Raw genomic sequence first — 19,867 nt, forward strand, 5'->3', positions numbered from 1 at the left:
CTCCGATTAAAAGGGGTGTAATACAGGAATGTAGTCTTTCCATCCTACTGTTCAATCTGTGCGTAGAAGAAGCATTGATGGAATTAAAGGAATAGTTCAAGGGAGCAATTAAAATTCAAGGTGAAAGAATCCCAATGGTAAGATTTCCTGATGACATTGCTACCCTGAATGAAAGTTAAGAAGAGTTACGTGACATACTGATTGGAATGGACAGTCCAATCGGTACAGAATACGGACTGAGAGTAAACTGAAGAAAGAGGAAATTAATAAGAAGTAGCAGAAACGAGAACAGCGAGAAACTTAACATCAGGATCGATGGTCACAAAGTTAATGAAGTTAAGGAATTCTGTTACCTAGGCAGCAAAATAATCAATGATGGATGCAGCAAGGAGTGCATCAAACGCAGACTAGCACTGATAAAAATGGTATTCCTGGCCAAGAGAAGTCTATTAGTTTCCAACATAGACCTTAATTCTAGGAAGAAATATCTGAGAATGTACGTCTGGAGCACAGAATTGTATGGTAGTCAAAAATGGACTTTGGGGGAAATCGGAATGGAAGAGAATCGAAACATTTTAGATGTGATACGTTAGAAAAATTTTGAAAATTTGGTGATAAGGTAAGGAATGAGGAAATGAATATGTGGAAAACAAGGACAAGGAGAAGAGACGGAATGATAGGACATCTGTTGAGACATCAGGGAATGACTTCCATGGTACCAGAGGGAGCTGTAGAGGCAAAAACTGCAGAGGAAGACAGATATTGCAATACATCCAGAAAATAATTTAGGACATAGGTTGCAAGTGCTACTCTGAGACGGAGAGATTGGCACAGGTGAAGAAATTATGGCGCGCCGCATCAAACCATTCAGAAGACTTATGACTCCAAGAAAAAAGAAATAAAGAAAATTTAAAAAAACAGATTATCACTGCATTAATTCTTGTTATTTGTTTGAATATTCTGTGCATATGTGGTATTTTCTTTAGAATATTAGGGGGAGAGCCCGATTGTCGGGTGTATCTCCCAATATCACATAGCAGATATTTCTTTCTGTCAGCTGCTGCACTCTGTTCGAGTATGCATGAAGCACATTGCGTCCTCGTACTATGTGGCCATTCTGAGTCTGTTTGCAGGAAAAACGGCACGTGCTATTTTAGGGGAAACTGTTGTGAGACAGAATTTGAGAAATATTTTTCAGTGTTCATTGTATGTGAAGACATTAGCTAAATGTATAAATTCATCATGTACTGTTATGTGTAACCCTAAGTTGCATGTTTCCAAATAGTGTTTAATTTATGATTTATTTAATGCATAATGTCGTTGCGATTCTACTTCATGTAAAGTGTCGTCATTATTAGATAGCTGGTTTAACCATATCGGATATCCGATATTAGATCAGTTATGGCATACTGACAGCTTCATTTTACATATGCCAGCTTTAAAAATTTCTGAAGCTCCAACAATGGAATCAGCAGTCCATGATCGAAGCCGTTAATGCAATTAAGGACAAAGTGCTGAAATTAACTCTTGCAGCGAACACATTAGAAAGAACATAAATGATTTAGTAAACGCGAAGCTTGGTGTTAAGTGTATCCTGGGAGATTAACTGCAGGAACTGTTAGGTAGGCATTACACTGTGATCGAGAACAGGCATTAGAGGTTAAGATCTTAGAATGTCAGACTACTAGATGGCTGGGAATAAAAGGTTAAGAAATTTTTTAAGGCACCAACAATATCTCGTATTGAAACAACGAATTCGATATCGCTAGTTAGAGTGAAAGCCTCTTCCGAAGAAAGACTGAATTTATTTTTGAAAAACTGAAGGCGGTGATGGCGAAAGTAAATTTCAATCCAGCGAAAGTGTTTACTGTAGAACAAACTACACTCCTGGAAAAGGAAATAAGAACACCGTGAATTCATTGTCCCAGGTAGGGGAAACTTTATTGACACATTCCTGTGGTCAGATACATCACATGATCACACTGACAGAACCACAGGCACATAAACACAGGCAACAGAGCATGCACAATGTCGGCACTAGTACAATGTATATCCACCTTTCGCAGCAATGCAGGCTGCTATTCTCCCATGGAGACGATCGTAGAGATGCTGGATGTAGTCCTACTATGCCATTTCCACCTGGCGCCTCACTTGGACCAGCGTTCGTGCTGGATGTGCAGACCGCGTGAGATGACGCTTCATCCAGTCCCAAACATGCTCAATGGGGGACAGATCCGGAGATCTTGCTAGCCAGGGTAGTTGACTTACACCTTCTAGAGCACGTTGGGTGGCACGGGATACATGCGGACGTGCATTGTCCTGTTGGAACAGCAAGTTCCCTTGCCGGTCTAGGAATGGTAGAACGATGGGTTCGATGACGGTTTGGATGTACCGTGCACTATTCAGTGTCCCCTCGACGATCACCAGAGGTGTACGGCCAGTGTAGGAGATCGCTCCCCACACCATGATGCCGGGTGTTGGCCCTGTGTGCCTCGGTCGTATGCAGTCCTGATTGTGGCGCTCACCTGCACGGTGCCAAACACGCATACGACCATCATTGGCACCAAGGCAGAAGCGACTCTCATCGCTGAAGACGACACGTCTCCATTCGTCACTCCATTCACGCCTGTCATGACACCACTGGCGGCGGGCTGCACGATGTTGGGGCGTGAGCGGAAGACGGCCTAACGGTGTGCGGGACCGTAGCCCAGCTCCATGGAGACGGTTGCGAATGGTCCTTGCCGATACCCCAGGAGCAACAGTGTCCCTAATTTGCTGGGAAGTGGCGGTGCGGTCCCTACGGCACTGCGTAGGATCCTACGGTCTTGGCGTGCATCCATGCGTCGCTGCGGTCCGGTCCCAGGTCGACGGGCAAGTGCACCTTCCGCCGACCACTGGCGACAATATCGATGTACTGTGGTGACCTCACGCCCCACGTGTTGAGCAATTCGGCGGTACGTCCACCCGGCCTCCCGCATGCCCACTATACGCTCTCGCTCAAAGTCCGTCAACTGCACATACGGTTCACGTCCACGCTGTCGCGGCATGCTACCAGTGTTAAAGACTGCGATGGAGCTCCGTATGCCACGGCAAACTGGCTGACACTGACGGCGGCGGTGCGCAATGCTGCGCAGCTAGCGCCATTCGACGGCCAACACCGCGGTTCCTGGTGTGTCCGCTGTGCCGTGCGTGTGATCATTGCTTGTACAGCCCTCTCGCAGTGGCCGGAGCAAGTATGGTGGGTCTGACACACCGGTGTCAATGGGTTCTTTTTTCCTGTTCCAGGAGTGTAGAATAACCGTTGTTCAGATTCGACGGTTGAAAGTAAACAGTGTTAAAGGGAAGAAATGGGTTGGAAGTCTGTCTCTTCAAGAAAGAGGAGCCTATACATCTGTAGTTCCTTGCATGGGTGTGGCAAGTATGTTCGTTCCTGTTGCGATAGTCTTCCCTCAAAAGAACATGAAGGCTAAGCCGCTGGCTGGTTGTCTTCCAGGGCCTATAGCTAGCAGTTAATCTCGTGGGTGGGCTCAGCTCCGTATCTTAACACAGTGGTTTTTCGTTACTTGGTGGATGCAAAGCCAACTCAAGAAATACGATTTGTTCTCCTCCTGCACGTGCAAGTCTTCGACACATGGAACACTGATGTTATCCACGTAGCACAACATGGAGCTATTACTATGTGTCGACCTGCTGCATCCTTTGGACATGCCCTTCATGGGTCCGTTTAAGACAGGGTTTCAGTCATGTTGCATAACTCCCTAGAACAGGCATATTTTTGCTCATGATGAGGTACTTCCGTTCGACAATGACGTTGCCGAAGTGGTGTGTTGACCAGAATTTTAAATTTATGCACCAGTCCCAATTGGGTCAAAATACTAGGACGACCTACAGCCTCCCCACTGAAAAGTGACTTTTGAAGAAAAACTGCCAAAAAATGGTGAACCTGAAAAGCCTAGTGGTTGGGCAGTGTGGCAGGCGATAATCGGGTTGGTATCCCATCGTTGTCCAGGCCGTCTCCACACATTTCTTTGGCCTTTGAATCTTATTTTTTACTGTAGAATCTTCAGTGATGAACCCTGCTTCGAAATGACCCCTGATGAACAGTGAAGTCGTATCTCGACACCCCAGACAGCGGTGGGATACCAATGTGTGTGTCGCCCGCCAGAGGGCGCGAGAGACAGGAGCAGTGATCTGTGGTGCCATTCCTTTTCGTAGCAGGACCACTTTAGTTGTCATCAGCGGCAACCTTAATACAGTCGTACGTCGACAATATTCTGCGTCCTGTTTTCTTGCCCTTCATGCCAAGCCATCCTGGGTTTACCAATCAATCATTACCTTGGAAAGCAAGTTCACTGGCTGTCTCCCCAACTGAGAACATCTGGAACATCGTTGACATAAAATTTCAACCATCTTGAGATTTTGACGATATAACGCGCAAAATGGACAGAGTTTGGCAGGATATCTCTCACGAGGACATCCAACAGCTCTGTTAATCAATACCAAGTTGAATAACGGCTTGCATAAGGGCCAGAAGTGGACCACCACGTTATTAATTGGCTCAATTTCTGGAATTCTTCCTCTTGAATAAATCAATCACTTTTTCTGGAACTGTTTTCATTTGTTTGTCTGTACATACATATTACATTTACCGATTTGAGTCCCGTTCGGATAATTCCTTCATGTTGCGTCGTTTATAATTTTTAGTTTTTTGTCTTAGAGGTATTTTCATTAAGTGATAAACAATGAAAATACAATTTGCAAATGCTTTGTATTATTTTTAGTCATATAAACTGCATTGTACTGAATAATACTAATTTTTAAATGATGATTATCGCCATGCGATCTTGAAGTTCAGATATATAGACATGTAACATACGAAATTTTTTTTAAACGAAGTATTTCTAATTTGTACTCTTGTCTAATGTTTCTAGTAGGCGTTAACAGAATAAAACGTTACTAATATCAGTTTATAAAATGCATCTGGTATTCAGGACCTCTCGCCTATTTTACGTTCTGCTGTTTTTTTGTCTTTATAGCCGTCACATTTTAGTTGGGATTTTTAAGAAACTCTTCAAGTTGCGTTGTTTTTAAATCTGGATGTGCTCCCATTTTATCGCAAAATAAAATTTTCGCTACTTTAGTGGTTGTTATCTAACATGAATCTGCGTCAGGTAAGCTTCTGTATTAGCAGTAATTTTTCGAACTTTGTAGTCGTAGTGATTTCGCGAGATGTACCTGGGACGATGTAATATGATGTAAAATTTCAGTAGTAAACCTCTCCGTGAAACACAACGCCCCTGCTGTAGTGTCTGCCACTGGAATTTGTTGAGCATCTCAGTAGATCTATCGCGCCGCTTTATCGACCCCAAGAGGAAACGCGACACTTCGTTGGATCTTCTCTACTAGGTAAGAGTGCCAGATAAATTAAGAGTACTCTGTAACCGGTCGAACAAGTGCCTTGTAAGTCACTTCCTTCGTGGTGAATTACATTTTCTTCAGATTCTACCTATGAATCTGTCCGAGATCTGCTTTTTCTACTATTTGTTTTATGTGACCATTACAGTTAACTTTAGTCTGGATAGTTCTTCCTGCGTATTTTACGACACATACTGTCTCCCGCAGTTTATCATAGGTAGCGTTGTTGTAGAGTGGTGGCTTCTTTTTCCTAAGTATGCACAGTAAGTAACATTATAACGTATCCTGTATAAACAATACATGAATTCATGATAAATTGTACTTAACGTCATTTACATTTTTCATTTCCTTGTGAAACGTAAAGGCAAAGATGTAAAAGTGACCGGAACGGCCGGCAGAGAAGACTGCGACAGACAATTAATTAGTCACTGAAGCTAAGATGATAAAATTTCACTGTGTTATATACATATATATAAAACCGAATAAATGGTAGTAATTTCTCAGTTCTTCTTCACTTGCCAACGAGTGCTGACTCACGTTGAGCTGTACCTTTACCCATAGCAGTCCTGTATTTGTCTGTTGAAACGTTAAGCCGCCATTAGGAGCAAGATTCCGTAAAATTTGTGTATCGTAATAGACTTACGTTTTAGAATATAATCGCATATGACAAAGTGTTTTATAAATTTTGTAGATAGCGTGCCAAGCGATAATAGATACTTTATCAAAACATTTAGCTTTTTTAGACGCAGAGGAGGACGTTTGGTGGAAGAAGCCGCCACTATGGTAAATATTTCAGCAGTCAGCCTACAGCGGGTAGAAAAGAAAAGTGATTGATACTTGGTACTTACTGGAATTAAGGAAAACGTGGAAGCAAGGACACACCAATATAACTTTCTTTTCACTCTTTTAACAATATATAAACTGTGTTTTACAGATAAGCGGAGCATTGAACTATAAAATTTTCTTTAACAAAATGAACAAATTTCCAAAATTCTTTTGACCGTAAACTTTAAGTTGAATAAGCTTTTGACTTTGCAAAAGAACTCTGAACTTCTGTATTGCAAAATATGACAATGATTACGAGACGGCCGGACCTGCAGCCCGCCCGTTATCGGGTGAAACAACTGTGTTTGCTACCGCGCTGTACACAGTCTCTCTTATTAACTGCACTTTTGCAACACATGAAAACTATACCATTGATGACAAGAGTGATTCAATTGCTAAAAACAAATGGCTTAACTGTTAATTCGAAAGCTGTATGTCGAAAGGTTCGGGTTGAAGATAGGCACCTGCGCTTAAGGGTTAAACAGACAGGAAATAGTATCACAATGATGTGGCTTACTTCAAAGCATACAACCTCTTAATTTCAGTCGGCAACCGAGGTGTGAATGGACCCCAACCCCTCCCTTTTGACAATTGTCTAAACCCCTTTCAACAGTTGGCTGTCAATATTATCAAGGTTAAACTGCCAGTTATTAAGACCGTTCTGAAGGAATGCCTTAAAACATCACTTGTGAACACTTAATAGAAGAGAATTCACCCGACGGAGCCACAAGAAAGTGGCTCTGAGCACTATGGGACTTAACATCTCAGATCATGAGTCCCCTAAAACTTAGAACTACTTAAACCTAACTAACCTAAGGACATCACACACATCCATGCTCGAGACAGGATTCGAACCTGCGACCAGACTGAAGCGCCTGAAGGCCACGAACGGCCGGCGAGCCCCAAGATCCAGCTAATGTACATCAATAGTGACCCGGGTTTCAAACACAGACGCGAACAGCTTTGTACAATGGTTGTTCAGTTTATAACTAAAGACTGAGAAATGACATTACAATGAAAGAACTGAATCGGTTAACATATAAATCTAAGCACAAGGTGACTCTTTTATTTAACGGTAATTTGTGTCTTAGCACAATTCCTCCGGATGTGTTTACGACCAAGAGCTGATCAATTATACATTAATGATCGGATACAAACCAGAAAGTCAAAACAATATGATAGCGGGACAGATTTTCAAACGACAACTAGTGTTTTAGCACAATGCCACTGTCTATGCTTACGACCATAGAGCCGACAGGGAAACACTCTGAGGGGCGGGTACAGACCAGAACATAATAATGATGGCAAGTAGACAATGAAACAAACCACCACGAGGTTTAAAGAATGACACTCCTCTTTATCAGCAAGCAGTTCCTTGGATCCACAGAGCGTCGTAGAGGTTAGTGAGTGGAGTCGATGAAAGCCCGGTAGAAGATGGGAGTGATCACAAATGTTGCCAACCAACCGACGGGATGTCGGCCTGATGCTTCTAGTCGATGCTGACCCTGGCGAAGTACTCCGGTATCTTCGCTCAGGGCAGGCCCTCCTTACACAGCTCGTGGCTTTGGCCGCTCGAACATCCTGACCACCTCTTGTCACGACGCTACCGCCAATCCCCAAATTTCGGGCCAGCGAACCGCTTATATATATCGGCAAAGAAAAGACGTTGTAAGGACACAACCCCGAGACAGAATAACGCTCTAAGAGGAGCCTGGCAAAAAATTTTCTGCTTGCCAAACAAATACACGGTAATTTTTTTCAAGTGTAACGATATAACATAGAACGTGTATGTAACTGTTAGCAAAAGCTTTAATAATAAAAATCAAGTGAGATAACATAACAAAGAATACTGAAAAGTTAGAAATTAATTTATCGTGGTACTATTCATCTCTCCGTAGGCAATATTACAGAGTATGATCTAAAATCAAACTTGTATTGTTACGTTTTTGGAAATTCTCTCGATGATATCCACCTGAATTCTTATTATTTATCCCCGTAAGATGCAAAGTAACATAATACACAAAATTAAAATCATACAGAGGGGAGACAGAATAACATTTACTTCCGTTCAGGGACAACTTCCAGAGTCTCTACCATTCAGCAGTCTGTAGGTATCCGTGGTCTAGGGGTAGCGTCTTTGGTTCATAATAAAAACGTCTTGGGTCCCGGGTTCGTTCTTATGCCGGAAGTCTTCGGCCGCCAATGCTGATTATTTATCAAAATTTAGGCAGTGGCGGGGATCGAACCCGGGGCCCAAGACGAACATCTAATAGTCATGGTTGACTGGAAAGCAGTTGTAGGGGAAGGAGTAGAAGAAAACGTTACAGGAGAATATGGGCTTGCGACAAGAAATGAAAGAGGAGAAAGACTGAGTCCTGTAACAAGTTTCAGCTAGTAATAGCGAATACCCTGTCCAAGAATCACAAGAGGAGGAGGTATACTTGGAAAAGGCCGGGAGATACGGGAAGATTTCAATTAGATTACGTCATGGTCAGACAGAGATTCCGAAATCAGATACTGGATTGTAAGGCGTACCCAGGAGCAGATATAGTAGTGATGAAGAGACATTAGTCAGGAAGAATCAATACGCAAAGAAGTGGGATACGTTTGAAGTTCTCTAACGCTATAGATACAGCAATAAGGAATAGCGCAGCAGGCAACAAAGTTGAAGAGGAATGGACGTCTCTAAAGAGGGCCATCACATAAGTTGGGAAGGAAAGCATAGGTACAAAGAAGGTAGCTACGAAGAAACCATGGGTAACAGAAGAAATACTTCAGTTGACTGACGAAAGGAGGAAGTACAAACATGTTCTGGGAAAATCAGGAATTCAGAAATACAAGTCGCTGAGGACAGAAATAAATAGGCAGTGCAGGAAAGCTAAGACGAAATGGCTGCAGGAAAAAAATGTGAAGACATCGAAAAAGATATGATTGTCGGAAGGACAGACTCAGCATATAGGAAAGTCAAAACAACCTTTGGTGACATTAAAAGCAACGGTGGTAACATTAAGAGTGCAACGGGAATTCCACTGTTAAATACAGAGGAGAGAGCAGATAGGTGGAAAGAATACATTGAAAGCCTGTATGAGGGTGAACATTTGTCTGATCTGATAGAAGAAGAAACAGGAGTCGATTTAGAAGAGATAGGGGATCCAGTATTAGAATCGGAATTTAGAAGAGCTTTGGAGGACTTACGGTCAAATAAGGCAGAAGGAATACATAACATTCCATCAGAATTTCTAAAATCATAAGGGGAAGTGGCAACAAAACGACTATTCACGTTGGTGTGTAGAATATATGAGTCTGGCGACATACCATCTGACTTTTGGAAAAGAATCATCCACACAATTCCGAAGACTGCAACAGCTGACAAGTGCGAGAATTATCGCACCATCAGCTTGGCAGCTCATGCATCGAAGCTGCTTATAAGAATAATATACAGAAGAACGGAAAAGAAAATTGAGAATGCGCTAGGTGACGATCAGTTTGGCTGTAGGAAAAGTAAAGGCACGAGAGAGGCAATTCTGACGTTACGGCTAATAATGGAAGCAAGGCTAAAGAAAAATCAAGACACGTTCATAGGATTTGTTGATCTGGAAAAAGCGTTCCACAATATAAAATGGTGCAAGCTGTTCGAGATACTGAAAAAAGTAGGGGTAAGCTATAGGGAGAGACGGGTCATATACAATATGTACGACAACCAAGAGGGAATAATAAGAGTGGACGATCAAGAACGAAGTGCTCGTATTAAGAAGGCAGTAAGACAAGGCTGTAGCCTTTCGCCCTTACTCTTCAATCTGTACATCGAGGACGCAATGATGGAAGTAAAAGAATGATTCAGGAGTGGAATTAAAAAACAAGGTGAAACGATATCAATGACATGATTCGCTGATGACATTGCTATCCTGAGTGAAAGTGAAGAAGAATTAAATGATCTTCTGAACGGAATGAACAGTCTAATGAGTACACAGTAAGGTTTGAGAGTAAATCGTAGAAAGAAGACGGTAATGAGAAGTAGTAGAAATGAGAACATCGAGAAACTTAACATCAGGATTGATGGTCATGAAGTCATTGAAGTTAAGGAATTCTGCTACCTAAACAGTAAAATAACCAGTAACGGACGGAGCAAGGAGGACATCAAAAGCAGACTCGCTATGGCAAAAAAGGCATTTCTGGCCAAGAGAAGTCTACTAATATCAAATACTGGCCTTAATTATAGGAAGAAATTTCTGAGGATGTACGTCCAGGAAACAGCATTGTATAGTAGTGAAACATGGACTGTGGGAAAACCGGAACAGAAGAGAATCGAAGCATTTGAGATGAGGTGGTATAGACGAATGTTGAAAATTAGGTGGACTGATAAGGTAAGGAATGAGGAGGTTCTACGCAGAATCGGAGAGGAAAGGAATTTGTGGAAAACACTGATAAAGAGAAGGAACAGGATGATAGGACATCTGCTAATACATGAGGGAATGACTTCCATGGCACTAGAGGGAGCTGTAGAGGGCAAAAACTGTAGAGGAAGACAGAGATTGGAATACGTCAAGCAAATAATTGAGGACGTAGGTTGCAAGTGCTACTCTCAGATGAAGAGGTTAGCACAGGAAAGGAATTCGTGGCGGGTCGCATCAAATCAGTCAGTAGACTGATGACAAAAAAAAGGTTATTACGCAAATCGTTACTGTCCTCTCTTGTCGCAACACACTGACAGCCGTATCATCTGCGAACAGTCTTCAAGAGCTTCCGACAGTTTCTACTGGATCGTTTATGTTGGGTGTTTGAGAAGTGACGGTCCATAATTCACACTTGGAAAATACAGACCAAAAGTAGCTGAAAAGCTCCAATAATTATGGATCTACAAAGCCACCTTTGTCGAGATACATTTTCTGTTGCGGTTCATCAACGTATAGGAACACATGGCTTCTCTAAACGTTAAAGTAGATGTTCGAAATGTTTTCCATGTGACTGAACGCAACTCTGAAATGATCTCTTAAATGAGATACGAATCAACTCAGGCAGTCCTGGGGTTTCTGTAGGTGCTGGATGCTGCCTCAATCCGCATGCGTAATTTCTCAAGAGAGTTGACATTGATACCGTAGACCAGGCATTTGACATGTCCCCACACACAGAAATACATGGGATTTAATTTCTGATATCTTGGACGCCATGGCACAGGCCCTCCTCTACCTATCCAATGTTGACCATATGTGCGAGTTAGAAGCCGGCGTAAATGAAAATGTGCTGGAGCACCATCATGCATGAACCACATGTGCAGCCTTTCGTTCAGTGAGACATCATAATGTACGTCTGGAAGTACTGTAACGTTCTTTTTTCGAATTAATGTCTGATCTGTGGAATGGATGCAGAACTCGAATTGTCGTGTTGTAAGTGCAAGTGGTATGTTTACTCTGTGTTATTGTTATCAAAACTTTAGGAATCGGTTGAGCAATGCAACCCTCAATAGCAGTAAAGAGATACGGTCACTTCAGAATACATTCAGCCCCTTAAGCACTGAACCCTAAAGCTCTGTTCACATAACAAATAAATTAAATTGTCTTACCTCTAAAGCAGCAACGGAGTATAACTGATATATTCCGATCTCTCACAAAATATATGAATACTAATTACAGGCTCATCAGTGTGCAACGCTGCCCATAATACTTTAAATGTGTATGAAATTAATTTGGCTGATAAACGAGAACAATTAAGAAAATTCAGGTTGTTTAGAAAAATATATGACCTGGAATGGGAAGCGGTACTGATAATGGCGAATTACTAATACTCAGTTCCTTAGCAAAATTATATTGTAAGTTTGGCTTTTCAAAAACATCTGACAACGGAAGTTACATTACTCGCAATTGATTCACAAACAATGAGATTTAAGCAGCAAGTATTATCTAACTTCATTGATCCTACGTAAATGCAGATCATCAAATTACATATAACTCTGTTAACTTATCTTAAAAGCTCTACAAATATGATATGTCTTACTAGTGTTTTTCTCAAAACAGTTTACGTACATTCTGGGGCTACTCAACAATTACAAATTATCAGCCAACATATCTATACTAAGGCGCGGGAAAAACAGAAGCCATAATTATTTAAATCTTTACCTTATTTCCGTGAAGACTTCTGCTTCCATGTTCAACAATATTGACATACCTAAATTAATCTAACTCTTGGTGGCTTCACACAGCACACCTCAGAAACTGCCTATTCCATTGTCTTTCCCTCACAGACAGCTACCTACGACTGTGCGCTCAGCGCTCTCTTACTCCAACTAAGCAGTATCTTCTGCTCTGCGGTCGCGCACAGTCAGCGATCCGCATTATCGAGCCTGTCAGAGACATTCATTGTTTATAGTATACTAGTTTCATTTTCAATTTTTGAATATTCTCACCTTATTCTGGTGCCACAAACACGAGTGCGCCCCAGCAGACAACTTTCAGTGCAGTCAGAATAAATCGCATGTACTGCTGTCCGGTTAGTCTCTGTGGCTGTAAGTGTGGTCCAGTTATATGGTGTGCGAGCAGTCCAGCGCAGACATTCAACAAATAACGAAGCTGATGTCATAATTCGTGTGTTGCACTACGATTGACATCGGCTCAAATTATGGTAGTCAAAAATACCGTCACGGGTAAATCCAGTCTCATCCGTGAACAGAATACTGCTTACAGACAGGGGATTCACAGTACAATGCTGTTGCACCCTATGGCAGAAATTCTCTCTAGGAGGGAAATCTACAATGTTGAGGACTTACACTAGCCCCAGATGATAAGGACAGAGTAGCTTCCAATGTAAAATCTGACATACATGCTATGATTCAGGACAAGTTCCTGACGATCTTGAGTAACAATTCTCCTTGTTGAACTACTCGAAAGTTCGTGTACAACGCGTCACAGCCTTTCCTCGATATCCGGTGTTAGGCATCTGGGTCGGCCTTCAAGTACATGGTGTGTGAAACTTCCGGTTTCTCCAAGGCGACGATGTAACCGGCCAAATGTACGCCTGTCGGGCTGCCTGTGACGAGGAAAAGCATCTTCGTGCAATCGTGCAGCCTCAAGAGCAGAGCTACTAGCTTTCCCTACATGAAGTGCATGGCAGCGTACTCTTCATTGGTTTAACCTCTGTCAGTTTACAACTGACCGTGAAGCCAATACGGCACAGTGCACGGAGGAGGAAAGGGAAATAGGTGCGCATGCATAAACGAACAGATAAAAGATTCAAAACCTTGTGACCGGAACCTAAATACCACGCTATCCAGCGGCGTTTACATTTGGTTCCTAACTCGAATGAATGCGATACCTCGACAACGGTTCATCTGCTGATCCACGTTTGTTGAAGTTTCCTAGTTACATTTGGCCTTCCCATATGTGAATTAGCATCATTTCTGAGACACCCTGTGTATACCGTAAATAGTAACTGTCCTGTCACAGTTCCACACTACTAATATTCGGTAAGATTGTTTTTCACTGAACGAGGGTGCTGAGCGAATCCAAATTAATTCCGAAGTCAAAGAAAACTGCAAGAACCTGAGCGCAATTGCCTACAGCTCTATGGCAGTGAGGGAGGAAAAGAGCGAGCTAAATTCCTGAAAAATCTTTATTTGCGAAATCCGAGGGTTGGGTTAGGTTGTTTCAGGCAGAAGACCAGACAGCGAGGTCATCGGTCTCATCGGATTAGGAAAGCATGGGGAAGGAAGTCGGCCGTGCCCTTTCAAAGGAACCATCCTGGAAATTTCCTGGATTTAGGGAAATCACGGAAAACCTAGATCAGGATGGCTGGACTCGGGATTGAACCATCGTCCTCCCGAATGCGAGTCCAGTGTGCTAACCACTGCGCCACCTCGCTCGGTTTTGCGGAACCCATCTTGATTTTTGCAGAGCAGATTTTCGTTTTCCAAGTACGTCATAATCTGACAGCGACATAGTCCTGTAATTATATGTATCTGCCTACGACTCCCATTTAAAACTGGAATGGCCTGCGGTTTTTTCTAGCTGCTAAGTACCCTTCGTTGCTCCCTCAAAGTACGATAAATTACTTCTAGAAGGGGAGCAAGTTCTTTCGTGTAATCTTCGCAGAAACATCTTGGTTTCTCACTTGGTCCAGATGCCTTTTGACTACTAACCGGTTGTAGTTGCTTTTTCCACTCCGGTATCAGTTATCACAGTATCCGCTATTTCGACGTCCCAAACCAGGGACCACGTTACGATCTTACTTGTTGGAACAATTTGGGAAGACCGAATTCAGTATTTCGGCCTTACTTCTGGAGTAACGGATACAACAGTTGTGGATGGTCTTGTACTATGCTGGCCACTCGTCTAATATATGGTGCCTAGGAAGCGTTTCCTTGGATCGCTGGACAACAATTCAAGCAAATCGTAGTAATGGGCTTTATTACAGTAAGTTAAATTGGCAATACTTAACTTTGCGTATTCACAAAAGTGCGTCGCAAGGAAATGGAGAGATTCAAATAACCAATATCCTTCGGTGTATACAATTTCAATGTGTGCAAAACAATTCAGTCCGTACGTTTTTGGTGTAGCGTTAGTATGACGGCTAGTGTCCCAATCCAGCCGCTGCTAGTTGGCGCGGCCCTTGCAGTTCTCTTCGTGTAGATGCCGCTCTTGGCTTGGTGTCGCACTAGTCAGCGTACTATTGGCTGACATCGTGTTACAGCCCTCTCTGCTCTTCCCTTCTTCACCTGCGTGCCGGCGTTTGTCGTTACGCCATAACAGTTGTAAGAAAGAGCGTGTGTGTATGAAAACAGCGTCGACACGAAAACAGTGAATCTCTTGAAAGGAGCTCTTATGAACTGACGCAGTTCATAGTGGGCTGTCACTTGAGAGCGGCTGAAATAAACGCATAAAACAACAGCTGGGGAAGAACATTATGTCATTCTGCGATGCTCCCTCCCTGGTGATATAGACCTATATAGGATGGGCGCTCAGTAACTAAACTAATACCTTTTTTGTACCAGTTTCCGTTGAAAAATTTGGAATTTGTTGTGGGACATCGAGGAATATTCCCATTTCGGCCCCTATATGTGGCGGCATTATTCGCAGCCTAGAAAAAGGCCTCTGTAACGTAGGTGTGTTCCTATCAGACAGAAGTCATTGCCTGCCTTTCGGCGGAAAGTCAGAGCATCACTAGTCTCCATAGGTGCTTGTAGAATGTCTACGGGGACTGGGCTCTGAAATTAAGCACGGTGAGTCACTGGACGAGGCATTTGTCATCATCACAACAGAGTCACGCAGACCTGTCAGATCTCCCTCGTGCCAGCCGGCCGCACGTAGCTATGACCCCTGCAATGCTGGAATGTGGGGACACTCATTCAAGGCCATCGACGTGTCACAAGCAGACACCTCACTGGACGTCTCTGTTAGCAGTGCTGGCACATCCGTCCACCAATTGCAGTACTCGATGGTACGCTCACCAGATTCCAAGCTGCCGAACATAAGGCCATTAAGAGCACATGAATCCGTTTAGCCAAAAGGATGAAGCAATACGTATATGAGGCGGAGGTTCTTGATGCCGCAAGACGTTTGATACGGCTCAGTAGAGTGGTACCATACGAGCATACAGGACATCCCAGTTAAGATAGCCTAAAGCTGGAGATTATGCTGGAAAATACGGAGTGTTTCCGCAAGAACGTGCAGAAATGTAACAGGACATAGAGAATGCTCCAATAAACAATTTAAGATAGGGCCCCTGTGATCGGAGAAGCCAGCTTAAGGAAACGTCGAAGTAAACTTGTCAACCACTTTGTCTAGCATTACTGTTTTCCAGGTTACTTACAACCAACAAGCGTACAAGCGATTTTATTTACATGTAAATTCTTTTTTCCTGGAAGGAAACGAGGAGGACGAGCCTGATTACCAGGATATATTTTCCTGGTTGCTGGATTGGAAGGCGAAGTCCCATTTCATGGCCTGTGAGATCACCAGACCTGAATCCCCTTCATTATTTCCTATGGTGATATCTCAAGTCACTTGCATATCAGACCCCAGTGGATACGGATATGAAATTAGTTGCCGGAACATTAGTTTCCCGTGACGTACTTCGAAGAACGCCAGAAATACTTGCCAGCCTGTGTCAGAATCTTGCTTCCCGATGTCTTGCTTGCATTGAGGTTGATGGCAGTCAGTTTCAGCACATTTTGTAAGATACAGTGCTATTGGTACGTTCATTGTGTCATTGACGGTATTTGCAGTTAACTGTAACTAATGTAAATGCATTGGGGCTCCAAAGAAACTGTAATAGGCATGCGTATTCAAATGTAGAGGTACATAAACGAGCAAAATACTGCGCTGCTGTCGGTAATGCCCATATAAGACAGTCAGTGTCTAAACCAGTTGTTACATCGGTTACTGCTGCTTCAATTACAGGTTGTCACGATTTAAGTGAGTTTGAACGTGGTGTTATAGTCGGCGCACGAGAGAAGGGACAGAGCATCTCCGAGGCAGCGATGAAGTGGGGATTTTCTCGTACCATTTCACAGGTATACCGTGAATATTTGGAATCCGGTAAAATATCATATGTCAGACATCGCTGCGACCGGAAATAGATCCTGCAGCAATGGTACCAACGACGACTGAAGAGAATCGTTCAACTTGACAGAGGTTCAACCTTTCAGCAAATTTCTGTAGATTTCAAGGCTGGGCCATCAACAAGTGTCAGCGTGCGAAGAATTCAACGAAACATCATTGATATCGGCTTTCAGAGTGGAATGCCCACTCGTATACCCTTGATGGCGGCACGACATAAAGCTTTAGGCCTCTCCTGGACACGTTAACACCGATATTGGACTGTTGATGACTGGAAATATGTTCCCTATCAGACGAGTCTCGCTTCAAATTGTGTCGAGCGGATGGACGTGTACGGGTATGGAGACAACCTCATGAATCGGTGCATGTTAACAGGGGACTGTTCAAAGTAGTGGAGGCTCTGTAATGTTGTAAGGAGCGTGTAGTTTGAGTGGTATAGAACTTCTGATACATATAGATACGGCTCTGACAGGCGACACGTACGTGAGCATCCTGTCTGATCAGTTCTACACCCCACATGTCCGGAATTGCTACAGAGTGGCTCCACTCTTCTGCGTTTAAACACTTCTACTGGTGGCCAAACTCGCCAGATATGAATGTTAATGAGCATATTTGGGATGCCTCACAACGCATTGTTCTAAAGAGATCTCCACCTCCTAGGATTTTTATGGATTTATGTAGGATTCCTGGTGTCAGTTCCCTCCAGAACTACTTCAGACGTTAGTCGAGTCCATGCCACGTCGTGTTGCGGCACTTCTCCGTGCTCACGGTGGCCTTGCAGGCAGGTGTACTAGTTTGTTTCGCTCTTCAGCGCATAAGAGTACACTGTACTAAGATTCTATTGTCCCCTTAAGCTGACTTCTCCGACCCCAGATTCCCTCCCTGCAATTGTTCAGCTGAGCACCCTCTATGTTCTGTAAATTTTTGCCGCTGTTTTGGAAACAATCTGTGTAGTTTGGTAACCAAAAGAGTGGAGAATAATGTGATGTACAGGAATCCTGAATGAAACCTTTCTCATTTCAGAAATAAAATGTGTTGCATTACTTAATGAAGACTGTTAGTATAGTAACGCAATTGGTGTGAGTATGTTACAAAAAAAAGGTACGTAATCTGTTTCGTTATTGGTTTTACGTAGTCACATGGCAGTTTTACAAATTTCCGTTCGAAATATTATCCCAGTGTTTCAGACGAAAGTGAAATTTCAGCGCGGGCAGTGCTGTGGCGCGGTATGTGCGGACGATGCCGGGAAACGCGGGGTTTTCCGCCGGCGCGAGCACGGCCGCGGCCGCCCGACAATTTTCCACCGCGGCTGCAGCCGCAGCGCACCGAGCGGCGTGGCGTGGCGATTACTGCGGCCGAGCTCATCAAGTGCGTCAGCGGTGCGTGGGCGCGGCAGGGCAGGGGTGGGGAGGCTGCGTGGCACGCACCGCCGGCCGCGGGCGGCCCGGGCACGCTGGAGGGGGCGGTCCGGCTAGCTGGGGGCTGTTCCCGCCGCGAACAGCCTTTAAGCGATCTGCCACACTGAGTGGCGGCTGCAACGCGTTTGACAAACAAGTAAACAGACTGCCAACCCGATCAACAAAAACCGGACTGAACAATTCTGACTCAGGAACAATCACGACACCACATTATTACATGTTCCTGCTGTTGTTGTGGTCTTCAGTCCTGAGACAGGTTTGATGCAGCTCTCCATGCTACTCTATCCTGTGTAATCATCTCCCAGTATCTACTGCAGCCTACATCCTTCTGAATATGGTTAGTGTATTCATCTCTTGGTCTCCATCTACGATTTTTACCCTCCACGCTGCCCTCCAGTACTAAATTGGAGATCGTTCGATGTCCCAGAACATCTCCTACCAACCGATCCCTTCTTCTAGTCAACTTGTGCCACAAGCTCGTCTTCTCCCCAATTCTATTCAATACCTCCTCATTAGTTATGTGATCTACCCATCTAATCTTCAGCATTCTTCTGTAGCACCACATTTCGAAAGCTACTGTTCTCTTCTGGTCTAAACTATTTATTACATATGAACATTTTAATCCATAAATAAGCACATAATTCAAACACAGTTAACATTTTGAAAGAGATAGGTTTTAGATTCACAAAGGAAATATTTTTTAATGTATCCAGTAGTTGAATGTTCAAACTGCATCTTAAGCTTACTTTATAAAAAATTTTCTTTATATGTGAACATATAAAATGCTTTCAATGCAAACACAGTTAACAGTTTATAAGAATTAAGTACAGGATTCACCAAAATTATTTTGGCACTGCATCCAATAATTTTATGTTGAAACAATACTTTAAGTAAAGGATTCCTTTCCTTGTTGTAAACTGTTACATTTCCAACACTGAACCACAGGAAAAATTAATCACTTGCGTACATATGGCAACGCATGGATGTTATGAAATAGTCTTTATGAATGTGTAGTATTCCTCTCACAGGTGCACTAATCCACAATGGGCTGGTTAGCTACTTTCAGGGTGGTGCACGAAATGTGTTACCATTTTGTTTTGGAATATAAACTTTATTGTCAATAGAATCTGAAAGGAACATATACTACAATGAAGAGCCGTTCATGGAGATTTGTTCTAACTCAGGACACGCTCAATATGTCTACTATTTCGTTTCCTTCAAACGAATACTGAAGTTAGTGATTACCCTACGGCACATGTCTTCCGTAATTTCACTGCAAGCTTGAAGAATAAGTCTTCTGAGCTCCGCGTTCGGCCATCCTGATTGAGGTTTTCCGTGATTTCCCTAAACCGCTCCAGGCAAATCCTCGGATAGTTCCTTTCAAAGGGCACGGCTGACTTCTTTCCATGTCCTTCGCTAATTCAATGACACCGATGACCTCGCTGCCTGGTCTCCTTCCCCAAAACAACCCAACCCAAACCTTTTCTGAGCTCCATTAAATCACGTGGACGTGTCCGGAAACTTTTTTCCTTTAGGTACACCCAAAGAAAAAAGTCACATGGATTAAGGTCTGGACTATTGGAGGGCCAATTTTGTCCGTCATTGAAGCGACCTGGAAACCTACGTGAAGTGATCCGCATGTCGAAATGATCGTGTAAAAAC

This window comes from Schistocerca gregaria, chromosome 2 (genome assembly GCF_023897955.1).
Source record: "Schistocerca gregaria isolate iqSchGreg1 chromosome 2, iqSchGreg1.2, whole genome shotgun sequence".
Lineage (NCBI taxonomy): Eukaryota > Metazoa > Arthropoda > Insecta > Orthoptera > Acrididae > Schistocerca > Schistocerca gregaria.